The sequence below is a fragment of the Choloepus didactylus genome, chromosome 10 (genome assembly GCF_015220235.1).
Source record: "Choloepus didactylus isolate mChoDid1 chromosome 10, mChoDid1.pri, whole genome shotgun sequence".
NCBI classification, from domain to species: domain Eukaryota; kingdom Metazoa; phylum Chordata; class Mammalia; order Pilosa; family Megalonychidae; genus Choloepus; species Choloepus didactylus.
In genome coordinates this window covers 11,792,862-11,804,194 of record NC_051316.1, presented here as the reverse complement: position 1 = coordinate 11,804,194, position 11,333 = coordinate 11,792,862, and positions in this window count along the sequence as shown.

The following is an 11,333-nucleotide window of genomic DNA, read 5'->3' as shown; positions in this document are numbered from 1 at the left end:
CACTCTGTTCCAGTTTGCTAATTCTTCACTGAAGGATGACCAATGGTGTCCAGAAAACCTCTGCTAGCTGGGAAGTCATATGGCTGGCATTTGCTCTGGAGTTCTGGTTTCAAAATGGCTTTCTCCCAGGATGTTCCTCTCTAGGCTGCAGCTTCTCTTCAAAATGTCACTCTGAGTTGCTCCTGGGACATTTTCCTCTCTTAGCTTCTCCAGAGCAAAAGTCTGCTTTCAAAGCCCATCTTCAAAATGTCTCTGTAAGTTGCAGCTCCTCTCTCAGCTCCTGTGCATTCTTCAAAGTGTCCCTCTTGGCTGTAACAAGTTCACTCCTTCTGTCTGAGCTTTTATAGGGCTCCAGTGAACCAATCAAGGTCTACACTGAATGGGCAGAGCCAAGCCTCCATGGAAATTATCTAATCAGAGTCATCACCTACAGTTAGGTGGGTCACATCTCCATGGAAACACTCAAAGAATTACAATCTAACCAACACCCATACATCTGTCCACACAAGATTGCATCAAAGATAATGGCTTTTGGGGGGACACAATACATTCAGACTGGCACACACTCTGAGACATATAATGATCAGATTGTCAAATGCTGAAGAGAAGCAGAAAGTTCTGAAAGCAGCAAGAGAGATTTACCACATACAAGGGAAACAACAACTTAAGACTAAGTACTGACTACTCAGTGGGCACCATGGAGGTGAGAAAGCAGTGATACGACATTTAAGATTTGGAAAGAGAAAAATTTCCAACCAAGAATTCTTTATCCTTCAAAATTGATGAAGAGTTTAAAATTTTCACAGACAAATGGATGCTGAGAGAATTTGTTAACAAGACAACTACCCTGCAAGAAATACTGAAGGGAGCTCTACCAGCTGAGATAAAAAGAAAAGAGAGAGAGATCTGGAGAAGGGCACAGAACTGAAGTGTGTTAGTATGGGTAACTTACAGGAAAAAAAAGAGAGGGGGAAAATAGATCTGACAATGAAAAACCAAAGGATAATATGGCTGGTTCAAGAACTCCCTTTACAGTATTACCTTTGAATGTGACTGGATTAAACTTTCCAATTAAAAGATATGGACCAGTAGAATGGATTAAAAAGTATGACCCATCAATATGTTGTTTACAGGAGACTCATCTTAGACCCTGAGACACAAAGAGACTGAAAGTGAAATGATGGAAAAAAATATTCTATGCAAGCTGCAACCAAAAGAAACAGGGGCAGTTATACTAATATCAGACAAAATAGTCCTTAAATGTAAAGATGTAATACGAGACAAAGGACACTATATATTAATAAAGGGACCAATTCACCAAGAAGGAATAGTAATCATAAATGCTTATGCACCCTATCACAGAGCTCCAAAGTACAGGAGACAATCATTGGCTAAACTGAAGGGAGCAATAGACATGTCTACAATAGTAGTGGGAGACAGTGGACCAATAAAGAAATTGAGAATCTAAACAACATGATAAATGAATTAGACTTAACAGACATATATAGATTGTTACATCCCAAAGTACCAGGATATACATTCTTCTCTAGGGCTCATGGAGCATTCTCCAGGATAGATCATATGCTGGGGCACAAAAAAAGTCCTATTAAATTTAAAAGGTTGAAGTTATTCAAAGCACATTCTCTGACCATAATTGAATGCAATTAGAAATCAATAACCACCAAAGAGCCAGATCTTTCACAAATATATGGAGGTTAAACAATACACTTCTAAACAATTGGTGGGCCAAAGAAGAAATTGCAAGAGAAATAGGTAAATATCTAGAGATGAATGAAAATGAGAACACAATATATCAAAACCTATGGGATGCAGTGAAGGTGGTGCTGAGAGGGAAATTTATAGCTCTAAATGCATACATCAAAAAGCAAGAAAGAGCTAAACCCAAAGAACTAACTGAACAACTGAAGAGGCTTGAGAATGATCAGCAAACTAACACTAGAGAAGGAGAAGAAAAGAAACAACAAAGATTAATGCAGAAATAAATAAACTGGAGAACAAAAAACAATAGAAAGAATAAATAAAACTAAAAGTTGGTTCTTTGAGAAGATCAATAAGATTGACAGACCCTAAGCTAGACTGACAAAGTCAAAAAGAAAGAAGACACAAATACAGTCAGACTTTGGTATGCAAATGCTTTGAAACTCATCAAAGTTGATACTCAACACATTTTGACATGAAAATTTTGTCCTGATACTCATTGTTTTATTTGATACTTGACATGCAACCTAGAACTTGTTGGTGTGGGTTGCCTTGTGACTTGCTACCCTTTCTAATCAAAACAAAGGGTCATGCATTAGTCACGAGGTAGCTCTTGTCTTGTGCACATCCTCTTGTGGTCTTATCTTAGCTTCTTTGGTCATTTTTTTGTATTTTTGCACTTTTATTTCTCATCATGGGTTCTAAGCAAATGAGTGGTGATAGCACTGAGCACGGAAAAGAAATTACTTTGTGCCACCATTGAGCAAAAACAAGAAATAATAGGCAAATATGAGAATGGTATTTGCATTACTGATCTTGCTAGGGAATGCAGTTTGCCTAGAACAATGGTCTCTACAATGATTAAGAATAGAGAAGCAATAAAACGGCTGATGTTGCAAAAGGAGTTAAAGCAGTAAAAAAGCAGCATTCTCAAACACATGAGGAAGCTGAAAAGCTGTTATTAATTTGGGTAAATGAGAAGCAGTTAGCAGACAACAGTGTATCAGAAGTCATGATGTGTGAAAAGCAAAAGTGCTGTATGTCAATCTTGAAAAACAAATCAGAACTGAGTAATGAAAGTGTTGAAGTTTTTAAGGCCAGCCATGGGTGGTTTGATAATTTTTTATTAAAAATAGGACAAGCAACCAAAGTGTCATGAAGCATGGTGAGACAATGAGTGCTAATGAAAAGACTGCAGGTACAGAGGGTACAATTGTGCAGGAGACTGTGTCTTTCAGCCAATCCGTGGTCTGGAGTTCGATACTGCTGAAGTTGAGGAGTTAGTGGAGGAACATCATGAAGTGCTCAGCACCGAGGAGCTGCAGGACGTAGAGAAGGAGCAGCAACAAAAAGTGGCTGAAGGGATTTCTTCAGGTGAGGAGGAGATAAGGGAGGATGTCCCCAGTCCCTTGATAAAAGAAATGTGTGCAAAATGGGCAGAAGTATGCCTAGAACAATGGTCTCTACCATGATTAAGAATAAAGAAGCAAGATTAAGATCAAGAATTAAGAATAAGAATAAGAATAAATTTTGTGGAGAAGTAACATCCAGACAAAGCTCTAAGAAGTAGCAATGTGAACTTATTGAATGACCAAACAATTTTACATTTTCAAGGAATTCTGAAAAGACAGAGCAGTCTTTTTTGACAAAGAGTGAGTCAGAGCCTGGGGTGCAAGTTGAAAGGAGGCAGAAAAGACAAAGAACACCTGAAGTGCAAGTGCCCGATGTCCTTTTGGAGGGGGACTCACCTTCCAAGCAACACCCCATGTGACATCTCCTCACCACTCTCCTTCCACCATCCCATTAGGCCATGGACTCTCCTCAGTACAGGTAAAGTGAAGTTTTTATTTTATTTAATCTAAGTATTTATTAGTTTTTAGGTTTATTTCTCATGTAAAGTAATGATATACAACCATATCTTTTTTCTTTTTGAATTCAATTTTATTGAGATATGCTCACACACCACATAATCCTTTCAAAGAACATAATCAGTGGCTCCTGGTACCATTGTATATTTGTGCATTCATTGCCATACTTTAAGAACATTCTCATTACTCCAAAATAAAGAAAAAAATTAAAAACAACAAAAATATCCCATACTCCTTACACTCCCCCTATTATTTATAAATTTTTGTCTTTATTCTTTTACCCATTTGCTCATACACTGTGGATAAAGGGAGTGCCAGTTACCAGGTTTACATGGTCACACAATAGAAGCTGTATAGTTATACAATTCCTGTCAAGAATCAAGTCAACTGTACTACAGCTCAACAGATTCAGGTGTCTCCTTATAATCATTCTAATACACCAGAAACCAAAAAGGAATATCTATATAGTGCAATAGAATAAACTGATGGGTTTTTTTTTTTGTATTGTAGAATTTTTTTTATGCTTTTTTGTTTTTTTATTAAATTCAGTTTTATTGAAATACATTTGCACATCATACAATCATCCATGGTATACAATCCACTGTCCGCAGTATGATAACATAGTTATGCGTTCATCACCACAATCTATCTCTGAACATTTTCCTTACATCAGAAAGAACCAGAACAAGAATAAAAAATAAAAGTGGAAAAAGAACACCCAAATCATCCCCCCATCCCACCCCATTTGTCCTTTAGTTTTTATCCCCATTTTTCTACTCATCCATACACTAGATAAAGGGGGTGTGATCCACAAGGTCTTCACAATCACACTGCCACTCCTTGTAATCTACATTATTACATAATTGTCTTCAGGAGTCCAGACTGCTGGGTTGGAGTTTGGTAGTTTCAGGTATTTACTTCTAGCTATTCCAATACATTAAAACCTAAGAGGTGTTATCTATATAGTGCATAAGAATGTCCACCAGAGTGACCTCTCGACTCCATTTGAAATCTCTCAGCCACTGAAACTATTTCATCTCATTTTGCATCCCCCTTTTGGGCAAGAAGATACTCTCAGTCCCACGATGCCAGGTCCACATTCATCCCCAGGAGTCATATTCTGCATTGCCAGGGAGGTTTACACCCCTGGGAGTCGGGTCCCACGTAGCGGGGAGGGCAGCGAGTTCACCTGTTGAGATGGCTCAGTTAGAGAGAGAGAGGGCCACATCTGAGCAACAAAGAGGTACTCAGGGGGAGACTCTTAGGCACAAATACATGCAAGTTTAGACTCTCCTTTGCGGTAATGAGCTTCATAAGGGCAAGTCCCATGCTCGAGGGCTCAGCACATCAAACCGCCAGTCCCAATGTTTGTGACAACATCAACACCAGTCCAGGTGAGGATGTCCAACACATCCACACCTTCCCCCAGATCCTCGGGGCTGGGGAGGGGGAGGCTGTAAATATATTTTTTATTATCTGCCCAAATTACTCTGGGATGTGTCACTATTTCACTCCAGCCTATACTAACCTACCGTATCTCACTTCCTATTCAAAGTTCCATGCAATTGTGGTGTTTGAACAAATCGACTGTAGAGTTGTACCATACAACCATATCTTTTTACATATTTGTTTTAAAATTTGCATTGTCTGTGGTTTTGGAATGGATTAAGCTTATTTACATTATTCCTTATGGGAAAAAATTTGTTTGGTACTCATTTTTGGTACTCATCACACCTTCTGGAACTAATTATTGATGAGTACCAAGGTACCACCATAAACAGAACCAGAAATGAGAGTGGGATAATTACTACAGATCCCAAAGAAATAAAAAAAATCCTGAGTATACTATGAAAAACTTTATGCCAACAAGCTAGACAATTTAGAGGAAATGGACAATTTCCTGGGAACACATGAACAACCTAGACTGACCCAAGAAGAAATAGAAGACCTCAACAAACCAATCACAAAGAAAGAGATCCAATCAGTCGTCAAAAATCTACCTACAAATAAAAGCCCAGGGCCAGATGGCTTCACAGTAGAATTTTACCAAACTTCCCAAAAAGAATTGACACCATTCCTGCTCAAACTCTTTCCAAAAATTGAAGAAAAAGGAACACTGCCTCACTCATTTTATAAAGTTAATATCACTCTGATACAAAAACCAGATAGACACTACAAAAAAGGAAAACTATAGGCCAATCTCCCTAATTAATATTCTCAACAAAATTTCTCAACAAAATACTTGCAAATCGAATCCAAAGGCACATTAAAAGAATTATAAACCGTGACCAAGTGGGGTTCATTCCTGGCATGCAAGGGTGGTTCAACATAAGAAAATTAATCAGTGTAATACAATACATTAACAAATCAAAAGGGAAAAATCTAATAAGCATCTCAGGTACTGAAAAAGCACTTGACAAAATTCAGCATCCCTTTTTTGCTAAGAACACTTCAAAAGTAGGAATTGAAGGAAACTTCCTCAATATGATAAAGAGCATATATGAAAAACCCACAGCTAGCATAGCACTCAACAGTGAGAGGCTGAAAGCTTTCTCCCTGAGACTGGGAACAAGATAAGGTTGCCCACTGTTACCTCTATTATTCAACATTGTGCTAGAAGTTCTAGCCACAGGAGTCTGGCAAGACAAAGAAATAAAAGGCATCCAAATTGGAAAGCAAGAAATAAAACTGTCATTATTATATGGTCTTATATTTGGAAAATTCTGACAAATTGATGACAAAGCTATTTGAGCTAATAAACAAATTCAGCAGAGTGATGGGATACAAGATTAATGCACATAAGTCAGTAATGTTCCTATACAATAGTAATGACCTAATTGAAGAGGCAATCAGAAAAAATTCCATTCACAACAGCAACTAAAATGATCAAGCACCTAGGAATAAACTTAACCAAAAAGTAAAAGACCTCTACACAGAAAATTTTTTAAATTTACCAAAGAAACATAAAAGGACGTAAACAGGTGAAAATTCTCCACGTTCATGGATAGGAAGGCTTAACCATCATTAAGATGTCAATTCTACCCAAACTGATCTACAGATCCAATGCAATTCCAATCAAAATTCCAACAATGTAATTTGGAGACTTGGAAAAACTAGTTATCAAATTTGTTTGGAACGGAAAGGTGCCTCAAGTTGCCAAAAACATCCTTAAAAAGAGGAAAGAAGAGGGAGGACTTATACTTCCTGAATTTAAAGCCTATTATAAAGCCATAGTGGTCAAAACAGCACATTATTGGCACAAAGATAGGCATATTGATCAGTGGAATGGAATCTAGTGTTTGTAAATAGACCCCCAGATCTATGGTTGACTAATTTTTAATAAGGCCCCCAAATCCACTGAACTGGGACAGAATAGTTTCAACACCTGGGGTTGGGAGTACTGGATATCCATATCCAAAAGAATGAAAAAGGACTCCTATCTCACACCCAATACAAAAATTAACTCAAAGTGGATCAAAGACCTCAATATAAGAGAGAGTACAATAAAACTCTTAGCAGATAATACAGGGAAACATCTCCAAGACCTAGTGATAGGAGGTAGCTTCTTAGACCTTACACCCAAAGCACAAGCAATGAAAGAAAAAAATAGATAAATGGGAACTCCTCAATATCAAAAGCTCTATGCCTCAAAAGACTTTGTCAAAAAAGTGAAGAGTCAGCCAACTCACTGGGAGAAAATATTTGGAAACCATATATCTGATAAGAGACTGATATCTTGCATACATAAAGAAATCATTCAACTCAACAACAATAGAACAAAGAGCCCAATTGTAAAATGGGCAAAAGATAAGAAAAGGCATTTCTCCAAAGAGGAAATACAAATGGCTAAGAAAAAAGAAAGAAAGAAAGAAAGAGAAAAAGAAAAGAAAAAAGAAAAGAAAAGAAAAAGAAAAAATGTTTATCTTCACTAGCTATTAGGGAAATGCAAATTAAAACCACAGTGAGATACCATCTCACACCAATAAGAATGACTGTCATACAAACAGGAAACAACAAATGCTGGAGAGGATGTGGAGAAATTGGAACCCTTATTTGTTCCTGGTGGGAATGTATAATGGTACAACCACTGTGGAAGAAAATGGGTCAATTAAGACATCAAGAGGTAAATAACTTCTCTGAGGCAAGGCTGATGCCATCCAGGTTTCCTCTGTAATATGGGAAGGCACATGTCTTGCTCTGCTGAACCTTCTTTTCCGGGTTTAGCTTTTGGCTTCAGTGGCTTTCTCCAAATGTTTCTGGGCTTCTGTCTTAGCTTCTCCCTTAGCTTCTCCTGGGGACAAACTCTGTATTACGTATCTTAACTTCTCTGAGTACTTCTTGCTTTTCCTGGGTCAAACTCTGGGCTTCAACTCTTAGCTTAGTATCTCCAAATGTCTTTCTGTCTGCATCTCCAAGCATCTGCTTCTGTGTCAGCTCTGAGATCTCTCTCTCCCTAAGCTCTCTTAAGGACTCCAGTAAACTACTTAAACCCACCTTGAATGGGCAGGGTCATGTCTCCATGGAAACAGCCTAATCAAATCAAAAGATCCCACTCACAATAGGTCTGCCCCCACAAGAGTGGATACTCTTTTATGGGGTACATAACAGATTCAAACCAGTACACTGGGTAAGTTACAAAGAGACATATTTAAAAGAATCAGAATGTTGTCAATCCAAGGGAGATTTAAAAAAAGAAATCTGAAATTTGTGAAAAGGGATAAATTTTGAGGTAGAGGATCCCCATTGTTTTTTTGCCTTTTGGAGGCATTTCCTGATCCTGGGTGTGCCTTGATAATTGAGTCTGCCCTGGTTCCAGTCTTGGCCACACAGCCCTCAGCTATTACCAGGAGACATAAATGACAAGTTGGAAAATTAAGGAGACTCAATGACAGGACCATGACTTTATCAAAAACTATATTGGTTTCTGTTTAGTTTCCTAGGCTGCTCAAAGAAAGTACCATGACATGGTGTGCTGGTTTGGATGTATTATGTCCCCCAAAATGCCATTATACTTGATGCAGTCTTGTGTGGGCAGACCTATCAGTGTTAATTAGATTGTAATTCTTTGAGTGTTTCCACAGAGATGAGCCCTACCCAACTGTGGGTGATGACTCTGATGAGATAATTTCCATGGAGGCATGGCCCCACCCATTCAGGGTGGACCTTGATTACTGGAGTAGCATATATACTCAGACAGAAAGAGCAAGCTAACTACATCCAAGAGGGACACTTTGAAGAAAGCACAGGAGCTGCAGATGAGAGACAGTTTGAAGATGGCCATTGAAAGCAGACTCTTGCTCCGGAGAAGCTAAGAGAGGACAAATACCCCAAATGCAACTAAGAGTGACATTTCTGAAGAGGAACTGCAGCCTAGAGAGGAACAGCCTGGGAGAAAGCCATTTTGAAACCAGGACTTTGGAGCAGATGCCAGCCACGTGCCTTCCCAGCTAACACAGGTTTTCCGGACACCATTGACCATCCTCCAGTGAAGGTACCCGATTGCTGATGTGTTACCTTGGACACTTTATGGCCTTGAGACTGTAACTGTGTAACCAGATAAACCCCCTTTTATAAAAGCCAACCCATCTGTGGTGTTTTGCATTCTGGCAGCATTAGCAAACTAGAATACCTGTAATGTGTTGAGTGATGTTGGAGAAACACTCTAATAAGGAAGGCAGTGCCCAGAATGTTCCATAATAAAATGGAAATGGTTTATAGAGGATCATCGTACTGGGAAAAGCAAGGAGGAACTCATAATCATGAGCAGGTTGACTCTTTTCCTTCACCACCTGGAGAGTACCCTATGAACAGCTCTTTATTGACCAGCAAAAAGCTGCTTGGTTCAAAAATGGTGCTTCAAGGTGGATATACAGTGTCCTATGTGGAAGGCTGCTGCATCAAGACTGATGGATGGCAAGACTCTGGTTGAAGAATGTAAGAACAAACCAGTTTGATGGGCTGGATTGCATGCTGTTTTTAATGCAGTGATGGAAGAATTGGACAATGAGAAGATCTTCATATTTGGGTTTTTACTGACTCACAGACAGTGGCCAATGGCCTGGCCATGTGGTCAGGCAGATGGGCAATGGAAAACTGGTCTTTTGAAGGGATCCCTATATGGTGTGCCCCTATGAAAACCACTATGGGAATTTGAGGGATGCATTAAGTAGGACATATCAATACCCAACAGTAGAAACCTCTTCCAGGGTCAGAGGGTGTTTTAGTTTCTATACTACTTAAAGCAAACACCATGTGGACTGGGTTTAAACAATGGAAATTTATTCACTCATGTCTTGAAGCCAGGAGAAGTGTCTAAGTCAAGGCACCATTAAGGCGATGCTTTCTTCCCAAAGACCAGCTGCTGGCGATGCTGGACTCCCCTGTCACGTGGGCAAGGCACAGGGAAGCATCTGCTGGTCTTCTCTTCTGGGTTTCATGGCATTCAGTTTGTCTGCTGTGGCTTTCTTTCATCTGAATTTCATTCTCTTACTAATGACTCCAGTAAGAGGATTAACACCCATTCTGATTGAGGTGGGTCACACCTTAACTGAAGTTGCCTCATCAGAAGGTCCTACTTAAAATGGGTTCAGACCCACAGGGATAAATTAAATTTAAGGACGTTTTTCTGGGGTATATGCAGTTTCAAACCATCACAAAGGGCAAATCAGAATTAGCAAGTGGATATCCTGGAAGATTCTTTTATAGTGGCTACTTGGGGCCATGTGATGAGTGGACATGGAGTACCGCAGTAATGCCGAGATGGGTTCAATTTACACATATTCTCCTCACACCTTCTAAGGCACAAAATACCAAGATCCATTCTGTCTGTAGATAGCTATGGGGCAGATTTTATATTGGACCAATGCCAGCAGCACTAGGATGCTATAAATTGGTCCAGATAAGAGTAGATGCTTACTCTGGCCTGGGTTTTGCCTAACAGGTGGTGGATGCAAATGCTCAAAATACTAAAAAAGGATTGGAAAACAAGGTACATTTCTTCAGACTAAACATGCTTTACAGCTCGTAATGTTTAAAATTGGGGAAAGAAATATCACATCAAATGAACATGTTTGATGGAGAATTGGAATGGGCAAGTAAATGTTTTGTTGTCTAAAATGGGAAGATAAAGGCATGAAATGCTGGCTTACATGTCTTTGTAAGTGTGTGCTCACACACATGAGGGGGATAAGGGAGGGTCCCCACTAGATTCCTCCATGACAAATGGAGAGAATAGCTGAGGGTAAGGAAAGGAATAAATGAGTTTATTCAATGAGGGAAATTCAGTATTACACTAGTGCCTTAATGGAGGCTCAGAGCAATAGACTAACATCCCTTAGCACAAATTATCAGATACCTGGAAGTGTGAAATTTGCCAAGATCACACTTCTTTTGGAACAAGATGAGGTCAAATGGAGGACTACTAACCTGAGTGGCATTACTCTGAAACATCCTCATCACACAGTATGATGATGAGCTGGACCAACTGTTCATGAGTAAACGGAATGTTAACATTTTTTCAGGTTACATCGATGTGAAGGACATCAAATTGGAAGGAATTTCTGGGAACTGCTCCCTTCCAGGCTATTGGACTGTGCGTATACAACTCTGGGCAGACTGATCACTGTGTAACTATAAATTTCATGATCGGATGCTTAGAAAAGTCCCTGGTTATAATGGACAAAACAAAAGGATGGCATGCCTGACATGCCACAATGCTGAGTACAAATTTGTATCAACCTTTGTTTT